The sequence below is a fragment of the Ranitomeya imitator genome, chromosome 5 (genome assembly GCF_032444005.1).
Source record: "Ranitomeya imitator isolate aRanImi1 chromosome 5, aRanImi1.pri, whole genome shotgun sequence".
Lineage (NCBI taxonomy): Eukaryota > Metazoa > Chordata > Amphibia > Anura > Dendrobatidae > Ranitomeya > Ranitomeya imitator.
This window is the reverse complement of record NC_091286.1, coordinates 187,138,981-187,155,520: the sequence shown is the minus strand read 5'-3', so window position 1 is coordinate 187,155,520 and position 16,540 is coordinate 187,138,981. Positions and strand designations below refer to the sequence as shown.

At 46.5% G+C, this 16,540-nt stretch overlaps 1 protein-coding gene across 2 annotated transcripts in view; it reads right to left on the bottom strand.

Moving 5' to 3' along the window:
- The window catches only part of IPCEF1 (interaction protein for cytohesin exchange factors 1), a 491,098-nt gene that overhangs the window by 184,719 nt on the left and 289,839 nt on the right, over nt 1–16,540 (bottom strand). The gene's annotated exons all lie outside the window — the stretch shown is intronic.

Here is a 16,540-nt window from a genome sequence, read left to right as displayed (position 1 = left end):
TTCTTTATGCATGACATCTTCCGAGAGTACCTGGATAAATTCCTGATTGTGTACTTAGATGACATTTTGATCTTCTCGGATGATTGGGAGTATCATGTGAAGCAGGTCAGAACGGTGTTTCAGGTCCTGCGTGCTAATTCTTTGTTTGTGAAGGGATCAAAGTGTCTCTTTGGTGTTCAGAAGGTTTCATTTTTGGGGTTCATCTTTTCCCCTTCTACTATCGAGATGGACCCTGTTAAGGTCCAAGCCATCCATAATTGGACTCAGCCGACATCTCTGAAAAGTCTGCAAAAGTTCCTGGGCTTTGCTAATTTTTATCGTCGCTTCATCTGCAATTTTTCTTGTATTGCTAAACCATTGACCGATTTGACCAAGAAAGGTGCTGATTTGGTCAATTGGTCTTCTGCTGCGGTGGAAGCTTTTCAAGAGTTGAAGCGTCGTTTTTCTTCTGCCCCTGTGTTGTGTCAACCAGATGTTTCGCTTCCGTTCCAGGTTGAGGTTGATGCTTCTGAGATTGGAGCAGGGGCTGTTTTGTCGCAGAGAAGTTCTGATTGCTCGGTGATGAAACCATGCGCCTTCTTTTCCAGGAAGTTTTCGCCTGCTGAGCGAAATTATGATGTGGGCAATCGAGAGTTGCTGGCCACGAAGTGGGCATTCGAGGAGTGGCGTCATTGGCTTGAAGGAGATAAGCATCGCGTGGTGGTCTTGACTGATCATAAGAACTTGACTTATCTCGAGTCCACCAAGCGGTTGAATCCTAGACAAGCTCGTTGGTCGTTGTTTTTTGCCCGTTTTGACTTTGTGATTTTATATCTTCCGGGCTCTAAAAATGTGAAGGTGGATGCTCTGTCTAGGAGTTTTGTGCCCGACTCTCCGGGTGTATCTGAGCCGGCGGGTATCCTCAAAGAGGGATTATTTGTGTCTGCCATCTCCCCTGATTTGCGGCGGGTGCTGCAAAAATTTCAGGCTAATAAACCTGATCGTTGCCCAGCGGAGAAACTGTTTGTCCCTGATAGGTGGACGAATAAAGTTATCTCTGAGGTTCATTGTTCGGTGTTGGCTGGTCATCCTGGTATCTTTGGTGGCTAGATCCTTTTGGTGGCCATCTCTGTCGCGGGATGTGAGTACTTTTGTGCAGTCCTGTGGGATTTGTGCTCGGGCTAAGCCCTGCTGTTCTCGTGCCAGTGGGTTGCTTTTGCCCTTGCCGGTCCCGAAGAGGCCTTGGACACATATCTCTATGGATTTTATTTCAGATCTTCCCGTCTCTCAAAAGATGTCAGTCATTTGGGTGGTCTGTGATCGCTTCTCTAAGATGGTCCATTTGGTACCCTTGTCTAAATTGCCTTCCTCCTCTGATTTGGTGCCATTGTTTTTCCAGCATGTGGTTCGTTTACATGGCATTCCAGAGAATATCGTTTCTGACAGAGGTTCCCAGTTTGTTTCGAGGTTTTGGCGAGCCTTTTGTGGTAGGATGGGCATTGACTTGTCTTTTTCCTCGGCTTTCCATCCTCAGACTAATGGCCAGACCGAACGAACCAATCAGACCTTGGAAACATATCTGAGATGCTTTGTTTCTGCCGATCAGGATGACTGGGTGTCCTTTTTGCCTTTGGCTGAGTTCGCCCTTAATAATCGGGCCAGCTCGGCTACCTTGGTTTCACCGTTTTTCTGCAACTCTGGGTTCCATCCTCGTTTCTCTTCAGGGCAGGTTGAGTCTTCGGACTGTCCTGGTGTGGATACTGTGGTGGACAGGTTGCAGCAGATTTGGACTCATGTAGTGGACAATTTGACTTTGTCCCAGGAGAAGGCTCAACGTTTCGCTAATCGCAGACGCTGTGTGGGTCCCCGACTTCGGGTTGGGGACTTGGTTTGGTTATCTTCTCGTCATATTCCTATGAAGGTTTCCTCTCCTAAGTTTAAACCTCGTTTTATTGGTCCGTATAGGATTTCTGAGGTTCTTAATCCTGTGTCTTTTCGTCTGACCCTTCCAGATTCTTTTTCCATACATAACGTATTCCATAGATCATTGTTGCGGAGATACGTGACACCTATGGTTCCATCTGTTGATCCTCCTGCCCCAGTTTTGGTGGAGGGGGAGTTGGAGTATATTGTGGAGAAGATTTTGGATTCTCGTGTTTCAAGGCGGAAACTCCAGTATCTGGTTAAGTGGAAGGGTTATGCTCAGGAAGATAATTCCTGGGTCTTTACCTCTGATGTCCATGCTCCCGATCTTGTTCGTGCCTTTCATATAGCTCATCCTGGTCGTCCTGGGAGAGGGTTCGGTGACCCCTCCTCAAGGGGGGGTACTGTTGTGAATTCTGTGGCAGAGCTCCCTCCTGTGGTCACAAGTGGTACTTCGGCTGGTTCTCTCTGTGAGCTTCCGTTGGTGGAGGAAAGTGGTACTGCGGCTTCTGAGTTTCCTTCCTCAGGTGATGTGGTGAAGTCGTTAGGTGCTGCTCTATTTAACTCCACCTAGTGCTTTGATCCTGGCCTCCAGTCAATGTTCTAGTATTGGACCTGTTTCCTCCTGGATCGTTCCTGTGGCCTGCTGCTCTGCATAGCTAAGTTCCTCTATGCTATTTGTTTGCTGTTTTTTTCTGTCCAGCTTGTCAATTTGTTTTTTTCTGCTTGCTGGAAGCTCTGGGACGCAGAGGGTGTACCTCCGTGCCGTTAGTTCGGTACGGAGGGTCTTTTTGCCCCCTTTGCGTGGTTTTTGTAGGGTTTTGTGTTGACCGCAAAGTTACCTTTCCTATCCTCGCTCTGTTCAGAAAGTTGGGCCTCACTTTGCTAAATCTATTTCATCTCTACGTTTGTCTTTTCATCTTAACTCACAGTCATTATATGTGGGGGCTGCCTTTTCCTTTGGGGTATTTCTCTGAGGCAAGGTAGGCTTATTTTCTATCTTCAGGCTAGCTAGTTTCTCAGGCCGTGCCGAGTTGCATAGGGAGCGTTAGGCGCAATCCACGGCTGCCTTTAGTGTGGTTGGAGAGGATTAGGGATTGCGGTCAACAGAGTTCCCACGTCTCAGAGCTCGTTCTTGTTTTTTGGGTTATTGCCAGGTCACTGTATGTGCGCTGACCTCTATGTCCATTGTGGTACTGAATTACCTTTCATCACAGCAGACACAGGTAGTAGGCCCAAAATAAAAAAGTAGGCTAAATGCAGTTCAAAATTGGTAACAGGACTAAACCGGTGGCATTGCTTTGTTCAGTGGAGGACAACTGTAATGAGTGGCGCAGACACAGTTAGTAGGCCCAAATACAAAAGTAGGCTAAAAGCAGTTCAAAATTGGTAACAGGACTAAACAGGCGGCATAGCTAGGTACTGGGGTGGGCTCCTCTGCAGAGTAGCAGACAGTGGTAGTAGACACAAAGTATTAACTGGTCTAAATGGAGGCCAGGGCCCCTGTATATTTAAACTATCATCTATCATTTCAACAAATTTGTATTGGCAGTGCCATTGAAGGATTTAACAGCACAGACTACACAGTGGTGGAGCAGGGAGAGGTAAGTATTGCAAGTGGTAGAGCACTGTTCGAGCTGGGGGGGAACACTCTCTCGTGGGCGGCGGTACTGGCACAGGGCCCCTCATATTACGACGGTGTGTCGGACGTTGGTTGTGCACCACCACCGTCAGAGACACTTCATTGTACTATGAGGGACCCTGTGCCAGTGTCGTCGCCCAAGAGTGGGCGCACCCACCTGTGCAGGCAAACGGCACGTGTGCTTGCGCCAGGTGGTGACCACGGCCCTGTGGGAGGAGTCAGCCCATTTAGGGAGGTATAAAAATAGCCTATGGTGGACATTCAGCAGCTGCAAATGGCGGAATTGGAGAAGTCAGTAAGAGGAGACCAAAAGCAAGACATTTTTCAGGCAAGCTACGTGTCAGCAGGAGAAGGTGGGGCAAAATAATTTGAAATCCATGATTGGTTCATTTTAATGAAGGTTAGATCATCAACATTCTGGGTAGCCAGACGTGTCCTTTTTTCGGTCAGTATTGAACCAGCAGCACTGAATACTCTTTCTGATAGCACACTAGAAACAGGGCAAGCGAGCTCCTGTAATGCATATTCTGCCAATTCAGGCCAGGTGTCTATTTTAGATGCCCAGTAATCAAAGGGGAATGACCTGTGAGGGAGAACATCGATAAGGAAGGAAAAGTAGTTCGTAACCATACTGGGCAAATGCTGTCTCCTGTCACTTTGAATCGATGCAGCAGTACCTGTCGTGTCAGCGGTCATTGCGAAATCATTCCACAACCTGGTCATAAAACCCCTCTGTTCAATGCCACTTCGGATTTGTGCACCTCTAACAGGTTGCCAAGTTGCCCCTACGGCTCGTATGAGAACCATCACCGCCGCTGTGTGCTGGGAATGCCTGAACCAAACGGTCTACAAGAGTTGCTTGTTTGGTAGCCAATATTTGCTCAAGGTTCTCATGTGGCATGATATTTTGCAATTTCCCTTTATAGCATGGATACAGGAGGCAGGCCAACCAGTAATCGTCATCGGTCATCATTTTGATAATGCGGGGGTCCCTTTTTAGGATACGCAAGGCATAATCTGCCATGTGGGCCAATTTTCCAGGTGTCAATTCACTGCTGGTGCTGGGTTGAGGAGCACTTTCTGGCAAATCAACATCACTTGTCTCCCTCAAAAACCCTGTACCTGACCTTGCAACGCCACCAGTTTCTATTGCCCCCTGAGAAGCTTCCTCCTCCCATAAATATTCATCCCCATCATCCTCCTCGTCCTCCTCCTCTTCGTCCGCCACCTCGTCCAGGAGACTTCCCTGAGCAGACAGTGGCTGACTGTCATCAAGGCTTCCCTCCTCCTCGGCTGCAGACGCCAGCTCCTTAATGTGCGTCAAACTTTGCAACAGCAGACGCATTAGTGGGATGCTCATGCTTATGATGGCGTCGTCTGCAGTTACCAGCCATGTGCATTCCTCAAAACACTGAAGGACTTGACAGAGGTCTTGGAGCTTCGACCACTGCACACCAGACAACTCCATGTCTGCCATCCAACTGCCTGCCCGTGTATGTTTATCCTCCCACAAATTAATCACAGCATGCCTCTGTTCGCACAGCCTCTGAACCATGTGCAGTGTGGAGTTCCACCTTGTTGCAATGTCGATTATTAGGCAGTGCTGGGGAAGATTCAGCGATCGCTGATGGTTCAGCATACGGCTGTGGCGTACAGACGACCGGCGGATGTGCGAGCAAAGTCTTCGCACCTTCAGGAGCAGGGCTGGTAACTCCGGATAATTTTTTGAGGAAGCACTGCACCACTAGGTTCAAGGTGTGAGCCAGGCAAGGTATGTGTTTAAGTTCTGAAAGGGCTATGGCAGCCATAAAATTCCTTCCATTATCACTGACTACCTTGTCTGCCTCAAGAAGTACACTGCCCAGCCATGACTGAGTTTGTTGCTGCAAGTACTAGGCCACTACTTCTGCGGTGTGTCTGTTGTCGCCCAAACACTTCATTTCTAACACAGCCTGCTGACACTTACCACTAGCTGTTTGATAATGGAACACCTCGTGTGCAACACTGGCAGCTGCGGATGGAGTGGTCATGCGACTGTGCTCTGTGGACGAGCTTTCGCTTCTGGAGGAGGAAGAGGGGTTGCGAACGCCTACAGCCAACTGTTTCCTAGACCGTGGGCTAGGCAGAACTGTCCCACTATGGCTGTCCCCTGTGGACCCTGCATCCACCACATTTACCCAGTGTGCCGTGATGGACAATAGCAAGGTGACATTAACCCTTCATTACCCCATATCCCACCGCTACACGGGAATGGGAAGAGAGTGGCCAAGTGCCAGAATAGGCGCATCTTACAGATGTGCCTTTTCTGGGGTGGCTGGGGGCAGATGTTTTTAGCCAGGGGGGGCCAATAACCATGGACCCTCTCCAGGCTATTAATATCTGCCCTCAGTCACTGGCTTTACTACTCTGGCGGAGAAAATTGCGTGGGAGCCCACACCAATTTTTTCCGCCACTTAACCCTTAAATTTAATAGCTAGAGTGCCGAAATTTTGCACATACACACTACTAACATTAGTAGTGTGTAATATGCAAAAAAAAGGGGGATATGACATGGTTTACTGTATGTAAACCATGTCTCATATCATGTCGGGTTTAGGCAGGAGAAATGAAAAGCCGGCAATTGAATTACCGGCTTTTCAATATTATCGCGCTGAAGTAAATATAAATATATAAATATATATGTGTCTTTATGACATATATATATATATATATATATATATATATATATATATATATATATATACGAAACCCGACTTTGGAGTAAAGATCGCCGACCGCCGACCCAATCCCACAGTGGGATCGGTTCGGGTTTCGCTTAACCCTAGACTGCAGTAGATCCACTTTGTTGGAATTTGAATCTCCCCTTTTTTGGGGGAGACTGACCCAAAACTCAGCCCAGAGTGTATAAAACAACACAATCTAAGTGGCAGAAAGTGGCTGGAAGATATATGAAAAAATACAAGGACTGTAGTACAATTTCAATCTCCCTACAATGATCTCAGGAAAAGTATGGCAGCAATAAAAAGGACTGCTGCACACAAAAGTGTGGACAAATAAACAAGATAACTGTGCAGAAAGGAGCAACAGGATTTTTGCTTTTACAAAAGCAGTTGGTTTGCACAGCAGCATGCAAACAGCAATGCAGCTATAAGGGAGCCTTATAAGGCAGCCTAATAAGCTACAGAGCTGATGCACAAAAATATAGCCTCCACTGTCCCTGCAAAAAAATGGTGGTGTTGGACAGTGGAAATCACTACAGCACAAGCAGTTTCGGGGGTTAATCTTCCCTCCCTGAATATATCTCTTCTTCTGATGAAGCTGCGGCAACCTCTCCATGTGCTACGATCGGCAGAAGTAAGATGGCGGTCGGCGTGCACACCCCTTTATAGCCCCTGTGACGCCGCAGAAAGCAAGCCAATCACTGTCATGCCCTTCTCTAAGATGGTGGGGACCGAGACCTATGTCATCACTCTGCCCACACTCTGCTTCCTCCTTCATTGGCCAAGAAATGACGCTGAACGCGTCATACGAAACGCGACTTTGGCGCTAAGATCGCCGACCTCATGGCCGATCCTACACTAGGATCGGGTCGGGTTTCATGAAATCCGACTTTGTCGAAAGTCGGTGATTTTTGAATTTGTCCGATCCGTTTCGCTCAACCCTACCTGGATGCACTGCTGCAGAAAGCACGGTTGCTGTGTGCTCACTTCCGCAGTTCACACCCCGTGGATCATCTACTTGCATCACTTGGTCTTTCAGGCTACCACTTAACCGATTGATATACAATGTGCTGACTAGAGATGAGTAAAACTTTTAAGGTTCGATTTGCCAAACGTTTAGACGATTGCCGAACTGTTCAAAGAACGTACACAATTGCCATTAAATTCAATGTTCGGCCAAACCAAACGTATACACAACACCTTAAGGGGTGGCAAAAAGCTTACCAAACAGCTAAAATTTGTGGCAGACACTATGAAAAATGGCATCAATTGACCCACAGTAGAAATTTGCAAATGGCTCAGCAGCAGTCAGCCATAGGCCATGCATAAGGTATCATGGTCTGGGCCAGCATTTACAGCTTTGATTTGAATTTTCAATGAGGACCTGGTGGTTAAGAGAATGGTATAAGCCTCCTTAGCTGAGAGCCCTGATACCTCATGCAACACCTCCAATTTTTTCCCAGCCACACACAGAGGGCACAAACATCAATTTCATACAGTACTATTGGTAGAAAAATGTAAGGAAAGTAACACAAGTAGATGAATGAAAGTAAATGCAAGCCTGCCTGTCTGGTAGCCCTACTTACACAGGAAACCCACCAGATGGAGACCCAACTTGCAGTCTCCAAATTTCAAAAAATTATTGTCACTTACCAATAAAGTGGCATCAATTTCCACAGAGTAGAAACAGTATAATAGGCCTCTGACACACCTTCTACTACAGACAGCACAAAGTCAAGTCTCCACTTTTAAAAAAAATTGTTTGTAACAGCAGCAGTAGCCACAGCAGGCACAGAAGCCATGACAATGGTGTCCCAGACTGCAATAACGTGAGATCAATGCATGATACTAAAAATAACACCATTGCCTAGTCTTCCCAGTCTGCGATTGGGGTGCAAAAGTCTATTGAGATCCACAGTTTGTTCTGTTTGATGAAAGTTAAGCGGTCTACACTTTCAGGGGACAGCCGGATGCGCTTATCCGTCAGGACACCACCAGCATGCCAGGCATTACAAAACCTACAAGGTGTGACAAGTGAGCTCAGGCCATTCTTCCATTTTTGAAGACCAAAATGCAAAAGGGTCCAATCCCCCTCGCACCCCCCTGAAGGCATTGATATTGAGCCTCAGATACTTCTGCACCATCCTCTCTAGTAGTTCACAATGTGTCAGACTTGTACTCTGCTATGCTAATGCAGGGGTTGGTCTAAAAAATGTGTGAAATCACACAAAAACTGTTTCTGCTGCTTACTCTGCTGCTGCTAGTGTTTCTCAAATAACCCCCCTCCCCCCCATGACAGCACACCAAAGAAGATTACCCATTTCCTAATAGGGACAGGAAATATCAAAGAGGTTAAGTATCCCCCTCCCACATCGTCCCCTCAGTGTTTTTTCCTGTCCATATTAGGGACGAAGAGTCATCCGATGGTGTGCTGTGCCGGAGGCAGACACCCGGGGAAAAATATAAAATAGCCGGGCAGCAAGGGATTGGGCAGGCTTACCCCTCCTCCCCGAATGCTGCTCCTGTCTGCAGGAAGGACTCGGGAATCTCTTTCAGTCCACACTTTCAGGCAAGGTCTTAGGGGTTCTTTTGGTTGGAGGCCTCACTGAGCTCTCCAGCCCCTTCCTCCTCCCCTCGGTTGCCAGAGAAGCATGACACATCATGCTGGAGCATGCTCAAACTTCCGGGTTGGAGATGCTGGCAGCCAGAAGTGACGTCAGACATCGTTCTCAGCATGATGACACGGAAGGTCCTTGTGTTCCACACTGGAACACATCACATAACAGTCTATGGGGATAGCGTTTTGGTGCAAATAGGTGTTGGACCCAGCCCCCACACCTGGACATCAGGGCGAGGAGGTCCTGTAATGACAGGGCAGGTGCTGGATCCGGTCGCCCATGTAAGAGCCCTGGATAATAAAGACACTTCAAGGTAGGACCAACGCTGTGTGTGTTATCATGGAGGTGCCAGGCTCTTCCCGCTCTGCTTCTGCAGATCACAGCACTTTTCTGGCTGCAGTAAATATGCTTGCACCGGGTGTCAATTCCCTGAGTGGAGGCATAGTATATTACTTTTCCTTCTCCCCATTCTTTCAGGGGGACAAGGAAACCGCACCAGGGATCAAATTCAACACTTCACGAAAAAATGTGCAGTCTGTCCAAAGAAACTGGATTCTTCACATAAAAAAAACCTTATGTAAAGAGTGCACTGAGACAATCATCAGGGAGGAACAACCTTAAGATTAAGGGCTTAAGGTACCGTCACACATAACGATATCGTTAACGATATCGTTGCTTTTTGTGATGTAGCAACGATATCATTAACAAAATCGTTATGCGTGACAGCGACCAACGATCAGGCCCCTGCTGGGAGATCGTTGGTCGCTGGGGAAAGTCCAGGACTTTATTTCGTCGCTGGATCACCCACTGACATTGCTGAATCGGCGTGTGTGATGCCGATTCAGCGATGTCTTCACTGGTAACCAGGGTAAACATCGGGTTACTAAGTGCAGGGCCGCGCTTAGTAACCCGATGTTTACCCTGGTTACCATTGTAAATGTAAAAAAAAACCACTACATACTTACATTTCGGTGTCTGGTCACGTCCCTTGCCTTCTTCTTCCCGCACTGACTGTGAGTGCCGGCCGGCCGTAAAGCAGAGCACAGCGGTGACGTCACCGCTCTGCTTTACGGCCGGCCGGCTCGCCACTCACAGTCAGTGCGGGATGCTGAAGGTGAGGGACGTGACCAGACACCGGAATGTAAGTATGTAGTGTTTTTTTTTTTACATTCACAATGGTAACCAGGGTAAACATCTGGTTATTAAGCGCGGCCCTGCGCTTAGTAACCCGATGTTTACCCTTGTTACCCGGGGACCTCGGCATCGTTGGTCGCTGGAGAGCTGTCTGTGTGACAGCTCTCCAGCAACCAAACAGCGACGCTGCAGTGATCGACATCGTTGTCTATATCGCTGCAGCGTCGCTTAATGTGACGGTACCTTTAGTCTGCCAGGAGATAAAAAACTCCCTGGATGCTTTTTCCCAGCCTACTCCCTCCCCCAGCATAAGCTTAGCCTGGAAGAGGAAGGGGACAGTGACTCTCAGGATGAAATGTCCATACCAGAAGAACTTTTGGAGGAAGGCGAACTAGTTCTGGACCCACAAACCTCCCAACAGGAGACATACTACTTCTCCTCAGAAAATATAAAAGAACTCCTTATGGCAGTAAGGAGAACTATGGAAGTAGAGAAGGAGAGGACTTTCCAGACAGTACAGGAAGGAATGTTCAGCAGACACCGATCAAGGAAGAAAAAAGTATTTCCTATCCATAGAACATTCGGGACCTGGTACTAGAGGAGTGGGAATACTCAGAAAATAGGCTGACCACTCTCGCTGAGCTGAGGAACTGATTCCCCATAGACAAAGAGACGGATGCATGCTGGTCAGAAATCCCAAAAGTTGACATCCAGATTGCACGGGTAGCCGAAAGACTACACTTCTATTTGGGGACTCCTCACAGCTGAAGCTCCCTCTGGAACGCAAGATGGATGGTCTGTTAAGAAAATTCTGAGATACCTCGGTGACTTTACTAAATGCCAATGCCGTCTCTACCTGTGTGTCTCAGTCCATGTAAAATTGGCCTGGACAGCTGGAAGAACAGCTTTCTACGGGTACTCCTAGGGAGGACATTCTGGCTTCTTTACCTCTCCTCCAGAAGGCAATAAGGTTCCTGGCAGACACCTCTGCAGAATCTGTAAGAGTGGCAGCTTGTCAAATTAGGTAAGACGAGCACTCTAGCTAAGATCCTTGAGTGCGGATGTAACTTCGAAGATGGAGTTATAATCTATCCCTTTAAAGGGAAATATATGTTTGGTCTAGCCCTTGAAGTCTTAGAAAAGACTTCGGATAAAATGTAGATCCACCCTGAACCTAGAAGTGCTAGGAAAAGATCCTTTTGCCCTCCTCAGGAGCCAACTCCTCAGTACAGAGAGAAAGGCAAGTTGGGTCGATGGAGCTACCTGAAAGGTCGAAAAGGCAGAAATCTTTTTCTTCCCCACACTTAGTGGTAGAATAAAACATGATGCCAACATAGTAGGGGTCACATCTCAGGGTTCCTTCTTCAGTAGCACAAGGTCTGCTCAGACCCTTGGACCCTAACATCGGTCAGGGAAGGAATAAAGATAGAATTCTCCTCCTATCCCCCACAAAGTGTAAAAACAACACAACTCTCATTTCCAGAGCTACAATCCACCTTGGTAAGAAGTAAGTAAGAAGCCTATTATCCTCAAAGGTAGTCTCCCTAGTCCAAGAAAGGGAAAGAAACAGAGGATATAATTTCAATCTCTTCCTAATAAGGAAACCAAACCGATCACATTGGGTCATAATCAGCTTGAAACCCCTAAACCAGTACATACATAGTATGTACATAGTATACAGGAAGTTCAAGATGGAATCCATGAGGTCAACGGTACCTCTGATAGGTCAAGATTTCATCATGGCGATGATCGATCTACAGGATGCATGCTACCACATTCCTATTCATCCAACTTATTGAAAGTTTTTAAAGTCTGCGGTCGTCCAGGGAAAACAGACAGCACATTATCAGTTCAATGTCCTCCCTTTCAGTATATCATCTGCACCACAGATCTTCACAAAGATCATGTCCGAAGTCATGGCAACATCAGAGATCAAGATACATGCATAGTTCCATACCTCAATGACTATCTGCTGGTGGCTCCTTCAGTACCGATACTCCAAGAACACCTGCAGATAACAATAGATCCTGTCATCGAGTTGGATAGTGAACCACAAAAAAAATCGGATATGGTTCCCTCAGCAATAAAAACATTCCTGAGGGTTTTGCTAGACTCTCACAGACAAACATTTGTTTTGTCCAAACAAAAACAAATCTTGTTAAGATCAAGGATAAACATACTGCTAAGCAAGAAGGTAGTGCCAATAAGGTGTGCCATGTCAGTTCTCTGGATCCATGACATCCAGATGGTAGCGTGGGCCCAGGCACATACCAGAATACTACAGACTCATATTCTTGCAAATTGGGATAGATCCCCAGAGTTCTTATACAGAAAGATCCCAATACCACTTTGGGTAAGAGCCTCATTAGTCTGTTGGCTCAGCCCAAAGAACTTAGACAAAGGTGTCCCCTGGAAGCAGAACCCCACATTCACCATAAAAGTAGACACCAGCAGAAAGGGATGGGGAGCCATGGTCTTCCAGGATGTATTCCAAGAACTCTGGTCAGACAAAGTAAGCCAACAATCCTCAAACTTCATGGAACTAATTTGATTGCACCACATTTGTATTGCGTTGGCCCAGGCTATGCAAAAGGACGTAGTGCACCAGGGCTCATCGCTGCTGACAGACAGTCGCTGCAAATTGAGTGGAATTCCACTGTGTTGGCACATTGCATATCAAACGATTAACTGGTAGGCCGAAAGGCCTCTGTAGCAATGCAAGTCCCCACCTGCGAGGTGCGAAAAATGGAAGTGAGCACACAGCAACCCTGCTTTGTAAGCTATGCAAGGCACATGTGTGATGTTGACCTGGCCTAGTGTCGCCACCAGGTTCACAAAGTTATTGCACACAGCGTTCTCTGACTTTAGATTCAGTGGTGACAGCCATTGCTAAAACGAGCTGTCCACAACTGAGCTGTGTGACTGTGATCTCCGAGGCAAAATAATTTAAACACTGCCCGATTGCATTGAGCCCTGGCTACGCCGTATGGAGGTGGGGAGATTCTTTCTGCACCATTGGAACATGTGTCTCATTAAGGAAGGTTGATGGCGCAGGTGGAGACTCTAGAGGAGGGTGAGGCAAAAGCACTGAAGAACATGTTAGATGCAGAGGTTTGTCCGGCAAGCCTTGGGGATTCCAAGACTTGTGCAGCAGCCCCTTGCAAGCAGCCACCAGAGTCACCAAGTGCCCAGTCAGTCAGATGTAACGCCCCTGGCCATGTTTGTTTGTCTAGGTGTCAGTGGTGAAATGCACTCCAGCAGACATAGATTTCTTTAGGGAACGGGTGATGTCATCTGCAACATTCTGTTGTATCGCAGGCACAGCTTTCTTAGAGAAGTAATGGCGACTGGGCAACTGGTACTGGGGGACTGTGATGGTCATCAGCTTTCAGAAATTGTCTGTATCCACCAGGCAGAAAGGCAGCATTTCTGTGTCCAACAGATTGGAGATGGTGGAGTTCAAGCTCTTAGCATGTGTAGTAGGAAACATTCTTTTACATGACCACAACTGCGGGACTCAGGGCTGGCTGCTGTGCTGAGAGAGGGTGGATTAGGGTAAACATGACAAACTGCCAGACTGTGAGTGAGGTGTAAGTGCATATATTATGTTTGATTGAGAAAGATGTGGTGTGCTCAGTGAAACAAAAACATCAGTCATCTCCACTTCTATAACAGCTGATGAACAGTCACTCACACAGACTGTAAGTGGTATGCAATTGGTAGTTTTTTCCAAAGTTAGCAGATAACCTGATGAGACTCAGGTACCTTAGGAACATGCTGAATACACTGTGCAGGCAGGGCAGGGAGAGGAGGAGGGTGACTCTCTGGGCAATGTGTGGGGGAACATAGAGGATGACAATAAGGTTGTAGATCCCACTTGGTGTGAACCCAGGCGCATGCAGCTGAGTATTGCAGCAGAGGAAGTGGAGCAGGACGAAGTTACGTTGTGAATCGATGCACAGACATGCAGTGATGCAACTAGTGACTACAACAAGAACTGCATCTTCAGCTACAACTCTGGCTATGGCCAGCAGCGGACGCAGGTCTGTAGTTCACAGGGGTGGCAAGGGTTGCCTAGGCTGGGCCTTTTTTGAAACCACAAAGGATGACCCAATTCATCACCTCCACCCCGGGGGTTAACATCTGGAGATGAGGGATTGGATTCTGCTCAGACCCTACTTCGTCCAGCCCCGGATCCAGTGAAAAAAATAATTTGGGTATCGGTGCAGATGCTTTCCATTTCTTGATTTTGAGAATCTATTGAACAGACCTCTGATGCCCATGGAATAGAATGTGTGAACAGCTCTGCGGACTTGTTCAACTGTGGTTCTCCACAGTCAGTTGGGCGGTTGGAGAGATATGATGTGGGGGGAAACAAGGGTGATTTGAGTGCCACCTATGAGGATTGTACTGTGTGTGATGTTAAGGTGGAGAAAGAAGAGGAGAGGTCACTTGATATAGCGCTTGCCATCCACTGGAGCACATGCTCTTTCTGGCCCTTATCTACTACGTGTACCGCTGTGCAGCTGCCAAAGAAAGGGAGTCGAGTAGCCGGTCTAGTAACAGATGTTATCACTTTTCTTTGGATAGGATGATACAATGTTTGTTCAGTAAAGCTTTCAATAACTTTACCGCTCAACCCATGTACACCTTGAACACCAAGCCTATTCCCCCTTCCACCACGACCTTGCTTTTTCCCACTCATGTTGTATGTACCCTTCTTTTAACCAGCTGTTTCACAACCCTATCACTATTTATTTGCGGAGAAAGTGTGTCTGAACCACACTATTAGCAGAAAGGATTTACATTAGGAAATGTAATCTCCTGCCAGCACCACAATATTAGCACAAACGATTTTGATTAGGAAATGTGGACTCCTGCATGAACAACATTATTAACACAAACTAGTTAGATTCTGGAAAGTCGATTTCACACAGGATTCTATCTAGCTGAACTAACTGACATTAAACAGCAGATCTGACTACTTGCAGGAGCAACCTCTCTCTGCTGTTACACTGACAAAATGGCGTCACCAAAACAACATGTCCGCTTTTCATATGGAGAGGGACATGTGACTTCGGCAGCCAATGACAGAAGCCCTTTTGTCTGTACTTTGTGGATAGTTTCTGCACCCTGACTGACTGCTGGAATCTCCAGACATTAACTTAATTAAAAAGAAAAAAGTGTAACAGTCCGCTGCTCCTCTGACTTCTCCCAACTCCCTCCCCTCATCAGACACATCGCCCCCCCTCCCCTCTCATCATACAACACCACCATCCTAGCCAAAGTCCTAACAAAAGCATTAGTGGAAATACGATCATTTAGCAAACTGTGCCTGAATTTTGATGACTTTGAGGGAAAATGCTCTGGAATCCAAACATGAATCTGAACGTTAAATGTTCGTGCCAAAATTACGATACAATACACTTTATTGATCCCCGGGGGAAATTACGGTATTACAGCAGCAATACAAGCAGCAATACATAAAATATTGGGACACAAATCTTGCACAAGTGTACCAACATTACATAACAAATAAATGTGGGTAGTTCTGGTATATAAGTTACTGTTATACATCCCCATAGCAGTAGGTACAAACGATTTCCTGAATTTCTCCTTCTTACACCTTATTAGAATTAGACGGCTGCTGAATGTGCTCTTGTGCTTCAAGAACAGCTGGCATAGTGGGTATGTATTATTGATCATTATAGCCCTACACTTCTTCTGAATCCTATCCTCCAATACCTCCTCAAAAAAGTCCAGATGGAGGCCAACAGCCGCGCTTGCCTTCTTGATAAGTTTGTTGAGCTTATTAGCCTCAGATACTCGCACACTACTGCCCCAGAATATGATAGCAAAAAAATGGCATTTGCCACAACAGACTGGTACAATATTTCCAGCATTTTACTGCACACATTGAACGACCTGAGCTTCCGAAGTAAGTACAGTCTGCTCATTCCCTTCTTGTAAACCTTTTCTGTATGACACCTCCAATCTAGTTTACGGTCAAGGTAAACCTCCAAATATTTGTAGCTCTCAACAATCTCAACCTCCTGGCCAACAATATTGATCGGTAAGTAATCCTCCTTTTTCCTTCTGTAACTCACCAGCAACTCCTTGGTTTTCTTTACATTTAGTTCTAGACGGTTAGTGCGGCACCAATCCACAAACTCAGAAACCACCCTTCTATATTCCTCCTCCCCCCGATCCCCCACAATGCCCTCTACAATCACTGAGTCATCTGAGAATTTTTGGAGGTGACAAAAATATGATTGAGGGTATGTGCACATGTCAGGATTTTTAGCTTTTTTTTTTGCGGAATTTCGCTATAAAAACGCTATAAATCTGGTAAAAAAAACGCTAACATTATGCATCCTATCTTTTAGAATGCATTCCGCATTTTTTGTGCATATGTTAGCGTTTTTTTCCGCAAAAAAAACGCATTCCGCAAAAAAAACGGACATGCTCATTCTTTTTGCGGATTTTTTGCGGATTTCCTATCAAAAAGGACATTCTGGAAAAAA